We start from the raw sequence: 13,881 nt of genomic DNA, 5'->3' as shown, positions 1-13,881 counted from the left end.
AGTACATTTTCATGCAGAAGGAGTTAAATCTCAGGCACAGGAGATGGTTGGAGCTTATAAAGGATTATGATATGAAATTGCATTATCATCTAGGAAAGGCCAATGTCGTAGCAGACGGTTTGAGCCGGAAGAGTTATGCCAATACCCTTGTAAGCGGAGGATTACCGAAGGAGTTAGTCGAGAATCTCAAGGAGCTTCGTTTGGAGATAGTTCCAAGAGGTTTTGTTGCAACAATGGAGTTTCAGTCTACATTATTGGGAAAGATTCGAGAAGCTCAGAAGGATGATAAGGAAATCGCTGATATAAAGGAGAAGATGAGCAAGGGAAAAGCCAAGGGTTTCCGTGAGGATGAGCACGAGACCTTATGGTTTGAGGATCGTATATATGTGCCCAATAATGCTGAGATTAGGAGTTAGTACTTCAGGAAGCTCATGACTCGCCCTACTCGATTCACCCCAGAAACACCAAGATGTATTTGGATTTGAAGGAGCATTTCTGGTGGACGGGTATGAAGAAGGATATTGCCGAGTATGTAGCAGTGTGTGATGTATGTCAGAGAGTGAAGGCAGAACATGAGAAGCCAGCATGATTACTGCAGCCTATGTCGATACCCGAATGGAAGTGGGACAAGCTTGGCATGGATTTCATCACCGGATTACCCAGGACCCGATCGGGATACAATTCAATGTGGGTAGTAGTTGATCACTTGACCAAGGTAGCTCACTTTATCCCAGTGAAGACCACCTATACAAGCGCGAAGTTGGCCAAGATATATATGACCAGGATCGTATGTCTACATGGAGTTCCGAGGACCATCGTATCAGATAGAGGGACACAATTTACCTCGAAGTTTTGGAATCAATTGCACCAGACATTGGGTAGTAGGCTAGAGTTCAGTACAGCCTTTCATCTGCAGACAGATGGACAGACCAAGAGAATCAATCAGATTCTGGAGGACATGTTGAGAGCTTGTGCGCTAGATTATGGATCTAGTTGGGATGACAATTTTCCCTATGCAGAGTTCTCATACAACAATAGTTATCAAGCTAGTTTGAAGATGACATCTTTTGAAGCCTTGTATGGAAGGAGATGCAGGACCCCGTTAATGTGGGATGAAGTTGGAGACCGTCAGTTATTTGGACCAGATTTAATCAAAAAGTCTAAAGAGAAGGTTAAGTTGATTCGAGATAGACTGAAGGTAGCTCAGTCTAGACAAAAGAGTTATGCAGATACTAAACGCAAGGAGGTAGTTTATGAGATTGGAGATCGAGCATATCTTCGTGTGTCGCCACTGCGAGGAGTTAAACGATTTGGAGTTAAGGAAAAGTTAGCCCCAAGATTTGTAGGACCATACCGAGTTCTGGAACGTATGGGAGAGGTTGCCTACAAGTTGGATTTACCTGAATGACTGTCAGGAGTTCATAATGTGTTTCACATTTCCTAGTTGAAGAAGTGCCATGCTGAGATGGCCGATATTCCTCTAAGGGATATAGTGCCCCTGGAAGCAATTCAGTTGGAGAGTGATCTGACCTACGACGAGAAACCCATCAAGATCCTCGAGTTTGCCAGCCGAGTTACACGCAATAAGGTTATCAGGTTTTGCAAAGTTCAGTGGAGCCACCATACCGAGGATGAAGCCACTTGGGAGCAAGAGGAAGACCTATGGAAAGACCACCCACACCTATTTTCTAGCCAACCCGAATCTCGAGGGCGAGATTCACCTTAAGGGGGTAGGTTTGTAACATCCCAATTTTCAATTTGGATGTTATACATAGGTCATCATATGCATATCATATTTTATTTGCATTTTGGTTGTGATCCCAGAAATCCTAAGCAACTCAAGGACCCAAGGAGAGAGTTGGGGATTTTTCATTTATTTTCATATTTGAATTTTCTCAAATTTGAAAAGAGGGATCACTTTGATTTTAATATTTTTTTCTCTCCAATTTTTTCCAATTAAAAATAATATAGAGAAGATAATATGACTTCTTCAAAAAGAGAGGAATATTAGAGGAAACATTTTAAAATCAACTAAATATTTTATTTGGATTTTATTTGATATTTTATTTGAATTAGAAAATTTTGTATTTTTAAAAATTGCATTATTAGGCCAGAAAATTGTTCACTTTGTTCTAAATATTTTATTTAGATGGTGAAAATTGTTTTGGCATTTTTAGATTTTTTTTATTGTTTTATTAGGATTTTTAATCGGTAGAATTTATTAAAAAAATCTTTTTCGGACCGACCAGGCCGAAGGCCCAGCCGGCCCACTCCCGCCGCCGCCTTCCTCGCGACGCTGCCATCTCTGGCACGGACGCCGAGGAGGAGTCCGAGCCGGACTCCACCTCGTGCCGGCCCCTCGCGCAAGCAAGCCCTCCCGGCCTTTATATAGGGTCGAGGCCCCCCGCCGCCACCACCACCCGACCGCCGAGCCGCGCCGCCTCCCGCACTCTGCCGCACCGCCCCGCCGCCGCGTGCTGCCACTGCTGCACCGTCGCCGCCGCCCCACGTCGCCGGAGCCGCCGCCCCGCACCAACGCCACTGCCCACGCTGGATCCAGCCAGTATAAGAAAACCGCTCCGGTTCGCCGGTTCACTTCGGTCTTTTCTGTTTTCACTTTCTAGATCGGTTTAATTTTTAGGGTTAGGGTTTTCTCAATTTTTCTTGATCGGATCTATTTAGCAAACGTCCACCCGAACGCCTCTGTTCATGAACGCGTTCGTCCATTCGTCTCTGTTAGCGAACGTTCGTTCGTTAGTCTTTTCTTTTTATTTTATTTTCATCCAGGGACCTATCCACGATTATTTTTATCGCAGATTAGCCCCTGATCTTCAAACGCTCGCAACTTTTTAACCGTTTGTCCAAATACAGTGAAACCAACGCCAGAATATTCGTATTGAACCCCACTTTCTAGATAACAAACTTGAACATGGTTTTGACAAATAAAAATTTGGTTGCAATCGAATTTGAATTTATACTTCTTTTGACAGCAGTTTGAGTTTTGTAGCTCCGTTTCGATTGATTCTTTTTTCAAATCGAAGCTCTTCTCTCCTACTTTCGATTTGGATCTTTTCTATTGAGTTTTAACCTTGCATATATTGCTTGAGTGCTTATGTATGTTATTTTTTCTTTGCGATAGAGTTTTCGGAGTGCGAAGCGTGCTACTACGAGTCACTAGGGTTTTCAGATTGTTAGCAAGGCAAGTAACACTTTGATCGTACTTTTCATACCTAGTTTTTATGCATTAGTTTAAACCCTCAAACATTGCATGGTTAGGACTTGTTTAACATGTGGGTATTCAGAAGTAGTAGTTGAGGTAGTATCTATTGCCCTTTTCATTCAAACCATGGGAGTTACTTCTACGTTATGCTTATACTGCTATGCTATGCTCGTAGACGTGGTTTGGTTTGAGTGATTCATGACAAATGTGAGTATTATTATGAACTAAGGGTTTATTTAAGGTGGCTACTTTAACGCACCTTTGGGTTGATTGTTTGTGGGCACCTGGGGTAATCCAGTGCTGTCCAAGGAGATCCCGGGGAATCCGTGTGATCATCCTATGGTCCGCCACCCAGGCTCAAAGGGATCATATTGTTATTCATGCTGGAAACTTCTGCGTGCAGCCACAAGCATTATGGGCTCTGGCATAGTTGAGTATGTTGTGTGACCTCTTTTAGTGGTAAACTAGCAGATGTAGGGGATATAGGTGGTACGGTTTACCCGTCGAAAGGGCTAATGCTTCTGAAAGACTGTGTCTCAGTCATCCGTTTCTCAAACATCATCAGTGCGAGAAATCCAACGGAGGAGATCGAGTCTTGTGGGGATAAGTGTGAAAACCTCTGCAGAGTGTACAAACTAATCATGGTTAGCCGTGTCCCCGGTTATGGACATCTTGAGTATCTGGTGCTTGAATTATTATGTTGATCTCATCACTTTATTTAATTAATTTGTTGGGTTAATGATTAGTTTAATTGGGATTGAGATGGGCTTACCATTCTCAATGTTTTTAATAAACCTTGTATTTAAATAAAATATATTCCTTTGTTGTAGGGAAAAACTAGCTTTCTGCAAAAATAACCATAGAGCCTCCACCAGCCAAATGTGCATATAGTTATAGCTGCTACTTGTTCATTGCTCTACAGTGTTATTTTGCCAGCATATTCCATGTGCCGACCCGTTTCGGGCTGCAACGTATTATGTTGTAGACTTTTTAGATGAAGAGTAAGGTGCGCTAGGTCGTTGTCTTGCACCCAGCTATGTCGTTGGAGTTGATGGACTCATTTTACCTTCGAAGCCTTCTGCTGTTATCTTCATTAGATGGCCTTCAGCCATATTATTGTAATAAGTACTCTCTTTTGAGATATTTGATGTAATAAGTGTGTGATTGCACTCTGTTATAAGTCCTTCAAGTACTGTGTGTGTCAGCATTACCGATCCAGGGATGACACTTATGCACGGAGATTTAACCATTTGAGGTCGGATTGCTACAGGGTTGGATGAGATTTACCATGTAATCGAGTTAGTTTTGTTAGGGTTTGATCCCTAGTATCTATTATGTTCTAAGATTGATGTTGCTATGACTTTGTTATGCTTAATGCTTGTCATTAGTGCCCGAGTACCATGATTTCAGATCTGAACCTATTATATTTTCATGGATATATGTGACTTCTTGATCCTATCTTGTGTTATGATCCGGCAACCCCGAAGTGACAAAAATCGGGACCACTCCCAGTGATGACCATAGTTTGAGGAGTTCATGTATTCACTAAGTGTTAATGCTTTGGTCCGGTACTCTATTAAAAGGAGGCCTTAATATCCCTTAGTTTCCAATAGGACCCTGCTGCCACGGGAGGGTAGGACAAAAGATGGCATGCAAGTTCTTTTCCATAAGCACGTATAACCATATTCAGAATACATGCCTACATTACATTGATGAACAGGAGCTAGTTCTGTGTCACCCTATGTTATAACTGTTGCATGAGGAATCGCATCCGACATAATTATCCATCATTGATCCATTGCCTACGAGCTTTTCACAAAGTGATCTTTTCTTAGTTAATTTTTCGTTGCCACTGTTACGATTGCTACAAAAACTACTATTGTTACTTTTGCCATCATTACCGTTACTTCCATACTACTTTGCTACTAAATACTTTGCTACAGATATTAAGTCTTTTAGGTGTGGTTGAATTGAAAACTCAATTGCTAATACTTGAGAATATTCTTTGGCTCCCCTTGTGTCGAATCAATAAATTTGGGTTGAATACTGTACCCTCGAAAACTGTTGCGATCCCCTATACTTGTGGGTTATCAAGACTATTTTCTGGCGCCGTTGCTGGGGAGCATATCTCTATGCTTCGAGTCACTTGGGATTTATATCTGTTGATCACTATGAGGAACTTGAAAGATGAAATAACCAAGATTTTTCCCTCAACTATGAGAGGTTGTAAGGAACTGCCATCTAGCTCTGCACTTGACTCACCTTCTGTTATGAGTAAATTTGCGACACCTACACCTGTTATTGATTTTGATATGTCGCATGTTATTGATGATGCCACTTCTGCTATGCATGATGCTTATGATGAAACTACTTCTATGCTTGATAATACCGTGCCATTAGGTGAATTTCTTGATGAACAACTTGCTAGGGTTAGAGAAAATGAAATTGTTGAAACAGATAATATTGATGAAAGTGATGATGAAGATTCTCCCCCTAGATATGAATTGCCTGATGTGCCTGAGGGTTATGTTATGGATGAAGAAACTGCTAGAGACCTTTTTGCTTGCAAAGATAGATATGATCTTAAGAAACTGTTAGCTAAGCTGAAAGAAAAGTCTTTGAATGCTAGAATGAAATATGACCCTGCTTTTGCTACTTCACCTATCTGTATTTCTGATAAGGATTATGATTTCTCTGTCGATCTTGAGTTAATTACTTTGGTTGAATCTAATACTTTTTATGGCTATGAATCTGAAACTTTTGTGGCGCATCTTACTAAATTGAATGATATAGCCACCCTATTCACTCATGAGGAAAAAATTCGTTACCAATATATCATTAAGTTATTTCTGTTCTCATTAAAGGGTGATGTGAAAACATGGTCTAATTCTCTTGCTCCTGGTTGTGTGCGTAGTCCCCAAGATATGGTTTATTACTTCTCTGCTAAATATTTCCCCGCTCATAAGAAACAAGCTTCCTTAAGGGAAATATATAATTTTGTGCAAATTGAAGAAGAGAGTCTCCCACAAGCTTGGGGGAGGCTTCTCCGATTACTTAATGCTTTTCCTGATCATCCTCTCAAGAAAAATGAAATACTTGATATCTTTTATAATGGACTAACCGATGCTTCCAAAGACCACCTGGATAGTTGTGATGGTTGTGTTTTCAGGGAAAGAACTATTGAGCAAGCTGAATTGCTATTGAATAATATATTGAGTAATGATAATGATTGGACACTTCCTAAACCAACTCGTAAGCCAACTCCGAAGAAAAGGGGTATTCTATTTCTCAGTCCTGCAGATATGCAAGAGGAAAAGAAATCTATGAAAGAAAAGGGTATTAAAGCTGAAGATGTTAAGAATTTACCACCTATTGAAGAAATACATGGTCTTAATAACCCGACACTGGTAGTAAAGGTAAATTCTCTCTGTAGATTTGATGAAGGTGATATTCCTTGTAATAACTCTGCTAGCCAATGCTTGGATGAGTTTGATAATTTTATTGTTAAACAAGAAAACTTCAATGCTTATGTTGGTAGACAATTGAAACGTAATGCTTACATGGTTGAACACTTGAGTGATTATATGTCTAGAGTTAAAGGTGGCCTTAAACTTATTAGTAAACATGCTTCTATGGTTACCACTCAGGTAGAACAAGTGCTTAAAGCACAAGATGATTTGCTTAATGAATTAAATAATAAGAAAAATGATAATGATGTAGAGTTATGACTAGAGGGGGTAAAATGACTCAGGAACCTTTGTATCCTGAGGGCCACCCTAAGAGAGTTGAGGAAGATTCTTAGAGAACTAATGTTGATGCACCCAGTCCTTCTAAGAAGAAGAAGAAGAAAAATGATAGGACTTTGCATGCTTCTAGTGAACCTGTTGTTGACACACGTGAGAATCCCAATGATATTTCTATTTATGTTGTTGAAACATAATCTGGTAAATGATGTTCATGTTGATGCTCAACCTAGCAATAACAATGATGTAGAGATTGAACCTGCTGTTGATCTTGATAACCCACAATCAAAGAACCAACGTTATGACAAGAGAGACTTCATTGCTAGGAAGCATGGTAAAGAAAGAGAACCAAGGGTTCAGAAACCCATGCCTTTTCCTCCTAAACCATCCAAGAAAAAGGATGATGAGGATTTTGAGCACTTTGCTGGAATGATTATACCTATCTTTTTGCCAATGCGTTTGACTGATATGCTTAAAATGAATCCTTATGCTAAGTATATGAAAGATATTGTTACAAATAAAAGCAAGATACCGAAAGCTGAAATTTCCACCATGCTTGCCAATTATACTTTAAAGGTGGAATACCAAAGAAACTAGGAGATCCCGAAGTACCAACTATACCATGCTCCATTAAAAGAAACTATGCTAAAACTGCTTTATGTGATCTTGGAGCCAGTGTTAGTGGTATGCCTCTCTCTTTATATCATCGACTTGATTTGAATAAGTTGACACCTATTGAAATATCTTTGCAAATGGCCGATAAATCAACTGCTATACATGTCGGTATCTGTGAGGATGTGTCTGTTGTGGTTGCAAATGTTACTATTTTAATGGACTTTGTTATTCTTGATATTCTCGAGGATGATAGTATGTCGATTATCCTTGGTAGACCCTTTTTGAATACTGCAGGGGCTCTTATTGATTGCAACAAAGGCAATGTCACTTTTCATGTTAATGGCAATGAGCATACGGTGCACTTTCCGAGGAAACAACCTCAAGTCCACAGTATCAATTCTATTGGAAAAATTTCAACGATTACTATTGGAGGTTTTGAATTCCCTCTTCCTACTGTCAAGAAGAAATATGATATTCTTATTGTTGGGGACATGCATATCCACGTTGAGGTAACCTAGTGTTATTCGAAAATTCTCCGGTTTCATGTTATTCAGAAAGAGTTTGTTAACAAGATTTGATCAACCTTGTTAGTGGTTTCCTTTTCATGAGCACGAGATGGATGAAGTTAGAAAGCACAACTCTCTGTATCCTCCTTTTACTTTCTGTTATTTAGATTAAATAAAGCAAAAATAGTAGTTTCTGTTTGTTTTCTAAATTATCCTTGCAATAAAAATACCTCGAAAATAAAAGTTCTCCAAATGTCCTGAAAATGAAATATGATTTTTTGTAGAATATTTAAGAATTTCTGGCACTAAGAACACACTAGGGGGCCCACCATTTGGCCATGAGGGCACAGGGCGCGCCCACCCCCTGGGGTGTGACCCCTTCCTCATGAGCCCCACATGGACCCCCTCCACTTACTCCAGCACCCACTCACTTCGTCTTCCTCCAGAAAAAATCCTCCCATAGCTCAAACCCGTGTTCTAGCTCATATTGCTGCCATTTTCGATCTCTTTGCTCAAAGCTCCATTCACAAAACTGTTTTGGGGTATTGTTCTTCGGTATGTGACTCCTCCAATGGTCCAATTAGTTTTTGTTCTAGTGATTTTTTTATTGCAATTTTTTGCTGCTAAGCTGACCCTATTCTTGAGCTTGCATGTCAAATTTATATGGTCCAAAGTAGTTTTAATGCATGATTTAGCCTCTAGGCACCTGTGGGAGTAGTTGCTATCAATCTCGTTGAGTTTGATTCACTTTTATTTTGAGTCACTAAAATATCAAAAAATCAGAGAAAGAAAAATGCATAGGAAAATGTACCAAGGTGGTTCCTCAAGGAAGCAAGAACCAAGGCTCGCGATATGTGAGCCGGACGATGAACCACCGATGGAAGCTCAAGTGCGGCCTTGTGAATGGTCGTCAGAGGAGTTTATGGTCCAGGCAGGCATCAAGGATGAATTTGACGCGTATGTGCGTAATGCTGATCTTGAGGACTTCGTGTCAGGTAAGTGCCTACAGTACCACTACCTAACTGATTCCTTTGTGAGGAGGTTTAAATTTACATCCTCGCGCAATTCTCACACTGTTTTATTTGATCTTTATGATAAATCATATACCATGGACCTAGAAGATTTTAATACTGCTTGTAAACTCCCGCGGTGTGGCAATGTTAGTGAACCTCGAAAATCTGAATATAAATACTTTCTTGCTAGTATCACTGTGGGGGAATCTAGGGAAATCACACAAGCTACCATAGGGAGCATTCTTTTCCCTTCCATACATTATTTTGCTCTCTTTATAGGTAGATGCATTAACGGTAAAGATGAGGCTTGTCACATGTGCATTCCAGATCTTAGTGTCCTCAAGAGTGTGGTATTAGGTGATAAACAATATAACTTAGGGGCCATTGTTGCACGAAGGTTGCATCTTAATGGTATAAGTGGAGATTTATTTGGTGGAATTTATGCAACCCGTGTAGCTAATTATCTTGGTGCACCCATACATGGAAATGATATGGAGTTGCCTCCTGCTTATCTAGATTATAGTGCTATGGTTCACTATCAGTTTCTTGAGAGGAATGAACAGTTCCTCCAGTATCGACTAATCTTTGATAGACAGCGCACTGTCCATGTTGCCCTCCCTGCTCCTACTTTCTTTAACTTTCAGGCAAAAATGAGATATGTAATAACCAGGGAGGACGCGAACGAGTATGAGAGGAGGACGAAGGCAGATTGCCTCCAAGATGCAGCTCTTCACGCAGTAGCTGTTGCATCTCAGTACAACCCCGGCTATGACTTTGGATATCCGCCAGGCTAGCAGTGGCCATAGACGTATGTATTTCTCACCGACATTACATTCATGTTCACACACTCATTCTAGTTGTCGGTGCTTGAGGGAGTCCTGGATTAGGGGGTCTCCGGACAGCCGGACTATCTCCATTGGCCGGACTGTTAGACTATGAAGATACAAGATTGAAGACTTCGTCTCGTGTCTGGATGGGACTCTACTTAGCTTGGAAGGCAAGCTAGGCAATACGGATATGGATATCTCCCCATTTGTAACCGACCTTGTGTAACCCTGACCCTCTCCGGTGTCTATATAAACCGAAGGGTTTTAGTCCGTAGGACAACAACCATAACATACAATCATACCATAGGCTAGCTTCTAGGGTTTAGCCTCTCTGATCTCGTGGTAGATCTACTCTTGTACTACCCATATCATCAATATTAATCAAGTAGGACGTAGGGTTTTACCTCCATCAAGAGGGCCCGAACCTGGGTAAAACATTGTGTCCCCTGCCTCCTGTTACCATCCGGCCTAGACGCACAGTTCGGGACCCCCTACCCGAGATCCGCCGGTTTTGACACCAACATTGGTGCTTTCATTGAGAGTTCCTCTGTGTCGTCGCCGTTAGGCTTGATGGCTCCTACTATCATCGATAGCGATGTGGTCCAGGGCGAGACTTTTCTCCCCGGACAGATCTTCGTATTCGGCGGCTTTGCACTACGGGCTAATTCGCTTGGCCATCTGGAGCAGATTGAAAGCTACGCCCCTGGCCGTCAGGTCAGATTTGGAAGTTTGAACTACACGGCCGACATCCGCGGAGACTTGATCTTCGACGGATTCGAGCCACAGCCGGGCGCGCCGCACTGTCACGACGGGTATGACCTAGCTCTGCCGCCGAACAGTACCCCAGAGGCCGCGCCCGCATCAGCTCCGACCCTTAGCTCGGAGCCAAGTGCGCCAATCGAGGACGGGTGGCTAGACACCGCCTCAGGGGCTGCAGTCTCAACGGCGATCGAGCCGAACACCAACCTAATCCTCTGCGAAGCCCGTGACTCAAGGGTGCCAGACTCTTTTCTGGACTCCGAACCGTCCGCGCCCCTGCCAATCGAATCCGATTGGGCGCCGATCATGGAATTCACCACCGCGGATATCTTTCAGCACTCGCCCTTCGGCGACATTCTGAATTCACTAAGGTCTCTCTCTTTGTTAGGAGAGCCCTGGCCGGACTATGGCCAACAGGATTGGGATGTGGACGACGGAGAAATTCGACGCCCACCCACCACCCACTTTGTAGCCACTATCGATGATTTAACTGACATGCTCGACTTCGACTCCGAAGACATCGACGGTATGGACGACAATGCGGGAGGCGAAGAGGAACCACCTCCCACAGGGTGCTGGACGTCCACCTCATCATACGACGTATACATGATGGACACACCAAAAGAAGACGACGATGAGGAACGGAAGGACGCAACAAAGGCTTGTCCCCTCGAGAAGCAGTCAAAGCTGCGGCATAAGCGCCGCCCCAAATCCCGCCTCGGTAGAAATAACGATCATACAGACCCGGCGTTGGAGCAGGGCGAACTACTGCCGGACCACGGCAATATAGAAAATCAAACCGAACAAACCAATTCTGTCAAAGATAAAAGTCCGGATGACATAACGCCGGAAAGGCACCTAGAGCAGGAGAATGCCCGTCAAAGGCTTGCTGCCACCGCGAGGAGTCTGAAAAAGCAGAAGCAAAGGCTCAAGACTACGCAGGACACACTCCAAATCAGATGGAGTAAAGTACTCAACACAGCAGCGAAGTATGGTGGTAATCGCCCCACCAAGAGCTACCCGAAGCGGAAGTTGCTACCTGAATTCGATGAGGAAGCCCTAGATCCCCCACAACCAAAAATCAAAACGGCCACCTGGCCGGATAGACGACCTCACGGCCAACATGGAGCTGCAAACAACTCCACTCACAAGCCAATAAGCGATCCACACGAGGGCTCGCACCAAAAGGACGGTGTAACCAGATCCATCTATGGACCACGCAAGCGTGCCCCAGCATATGATGCAAGACAACAAGCATCAGAACAACGCGGTACACCCAGCTACAGGGGTGCTGCACACCTCCTATGTTTCACCGATGAGGTGTTGGACCATGAATTCCCGGAGGGATTCAAACCCGTAAACATAGAGTCATACGACGGAACAACAGACCCTAGGGTCTGGATTGAGGACTATATCCTTCATATCCATATGGCTCAAGGAGACGATCTCCACGCCATCAAGTACTTACCCCTCAAGTTCAAAGGGCCAGCTCGGCACTGGCTTAAAAGCCTCCCCGAAAACTCCATTGGAAGCTGGGAAGAGCTCGAAAACGCTTTCCGGGCAAATTTTCAAGGGACTTATGTCCGACCTCCGGACGCGGATGATTTGAGTCATATAACTCAACAGTTCGGAGAGTCAGCCCGAAAGCTTTGGAATAGGTTTCTCACTAAAAAGAACCAAATTGTCGACTGTCCGGACATCGAAGCCTTGGCAGCTTTTAAGCATAGCGTCCGTGACGAATGGCTTGCCAGACACCTCGGCCAAGAAAAGCCGAGAACAATGGCAGCATTAATAAGCCTCATGACCCGCTTTTGCGTGGGTGAGGATAGCTGGCTAGCCAGATGCAGCACCAGCGACCCCAGTACATCCGAAGTTAGAGATGGAAATGGGAAATCAAGGCGCAACAACTATAACAAACACCGGAATAAAGAAGACAGCATGAAGAGCACGACAGTAAACGACGGATTCAAAAGCTCTCGGCCAGGTCAACAAAAGCCGCCCTCTAAAGGCGCCAGAGACGAACTGTCCAGCCTAAACAAAATTCTGGACCAAATATGTTAGATCCATAGCACCCCTGGTAAACCCGCTAATCATACCCACAGAGAATGTTGGGTCTTCAAGCAGTCCGGCAAGCTCAACGCCGTACACAAGGGGGAGGATACACCAAGCGAAGACGAGGATGAGCCTCTCAAGCAAGACACTGGGGAACAAAAGAAATTTCCACCAGAAGTCAAAACAGTAAACGTGTTACACGTGATCAAGGGGAGAAACAAAACGGCACTCCCAGAAAAATATGCCCAAGGGCCTATCACCGCGGAGTCCTGCCACTGGTCGTCTCAACCGATCACTTTCGACCATCGTGATTACTCAGCAAGTATCCGGCGTGCAGGATGGGCTGCCCTGGTATTAGACCCAATAATTGACGGATACCACTTCACACGAGTCCTGATGGACGGTGGCAGCAGTCTAAACCTGATATACCAGGATACAATCCGCGAAATGGGGATAGACCCAACGAAAATTTGCCATAGCAATACTACCTTTAAAGGAGTAACGCCAGGCCCAGGGGCTCATTGCACGGGCTCCCTGCTACTAAAGGTTATATTCGGCTTCCCCGATAACTTCCGTGGCGAACATTTAACCTTCCACATCGCTCCGTTCCAAAGTGGCTATCAAGCACTACTTGGACACAAAGCTTTCACTCGCTTTAATGCAATACCGCATTACGCTTCCCTCACGCTCAAGATGCCCGGTCCACGTGGCATCATTACAGTGAATGGAAGTATTGGGCGATTTTTGCGCGCCGAAGAGAGTGCGGCTGCCTTGGCAGCCGCACACTAAAAACGGCCTCACCAACTAAAGCATTTAACAGGTCGTCAAGACCACGGACACGGTTAGACGAGTCCGGCGCAGCTATATGTAATTCATACCGGTCACACCCCTATTGCAATTACAAGGGGCTCAACGCGCACAGACAAGTGGCAATTTTTACTCATCTTGAATTATACATGGTTTCTTTAAAAACTATCTTTTTGCACGACAACTTTTTCACCTAAGTTCCTCTCTTTTGCAGATGATCATCGTGCTACACCCGTCCAGGATACGGCACAACGGAGACACAGGCGCAGACGTGCAGCAGGGACCCGCTCCAAGGATTCTTTTTAGATTAAGACCCTGCGTAAACCTTTTTTACTGTCT

This window comes from Triticum aestivum, chromosome 2A (genome assembly GCF_018294505.1).
Source record: "Triticum aestivum cultivar Chinese Spring chromosome 2A, IWGSC CS RefSeq v2.1, whole genome shotgun sequence".
Lineage (NCBI taxonomy): Eukaryota > Viridiplantae > Streptophyta > Magnoliopsida > Poales > Poaceae > Triticum > Triticum aestivum.
Note: the sequence above shows the minus strand (reverse complement) of the source record.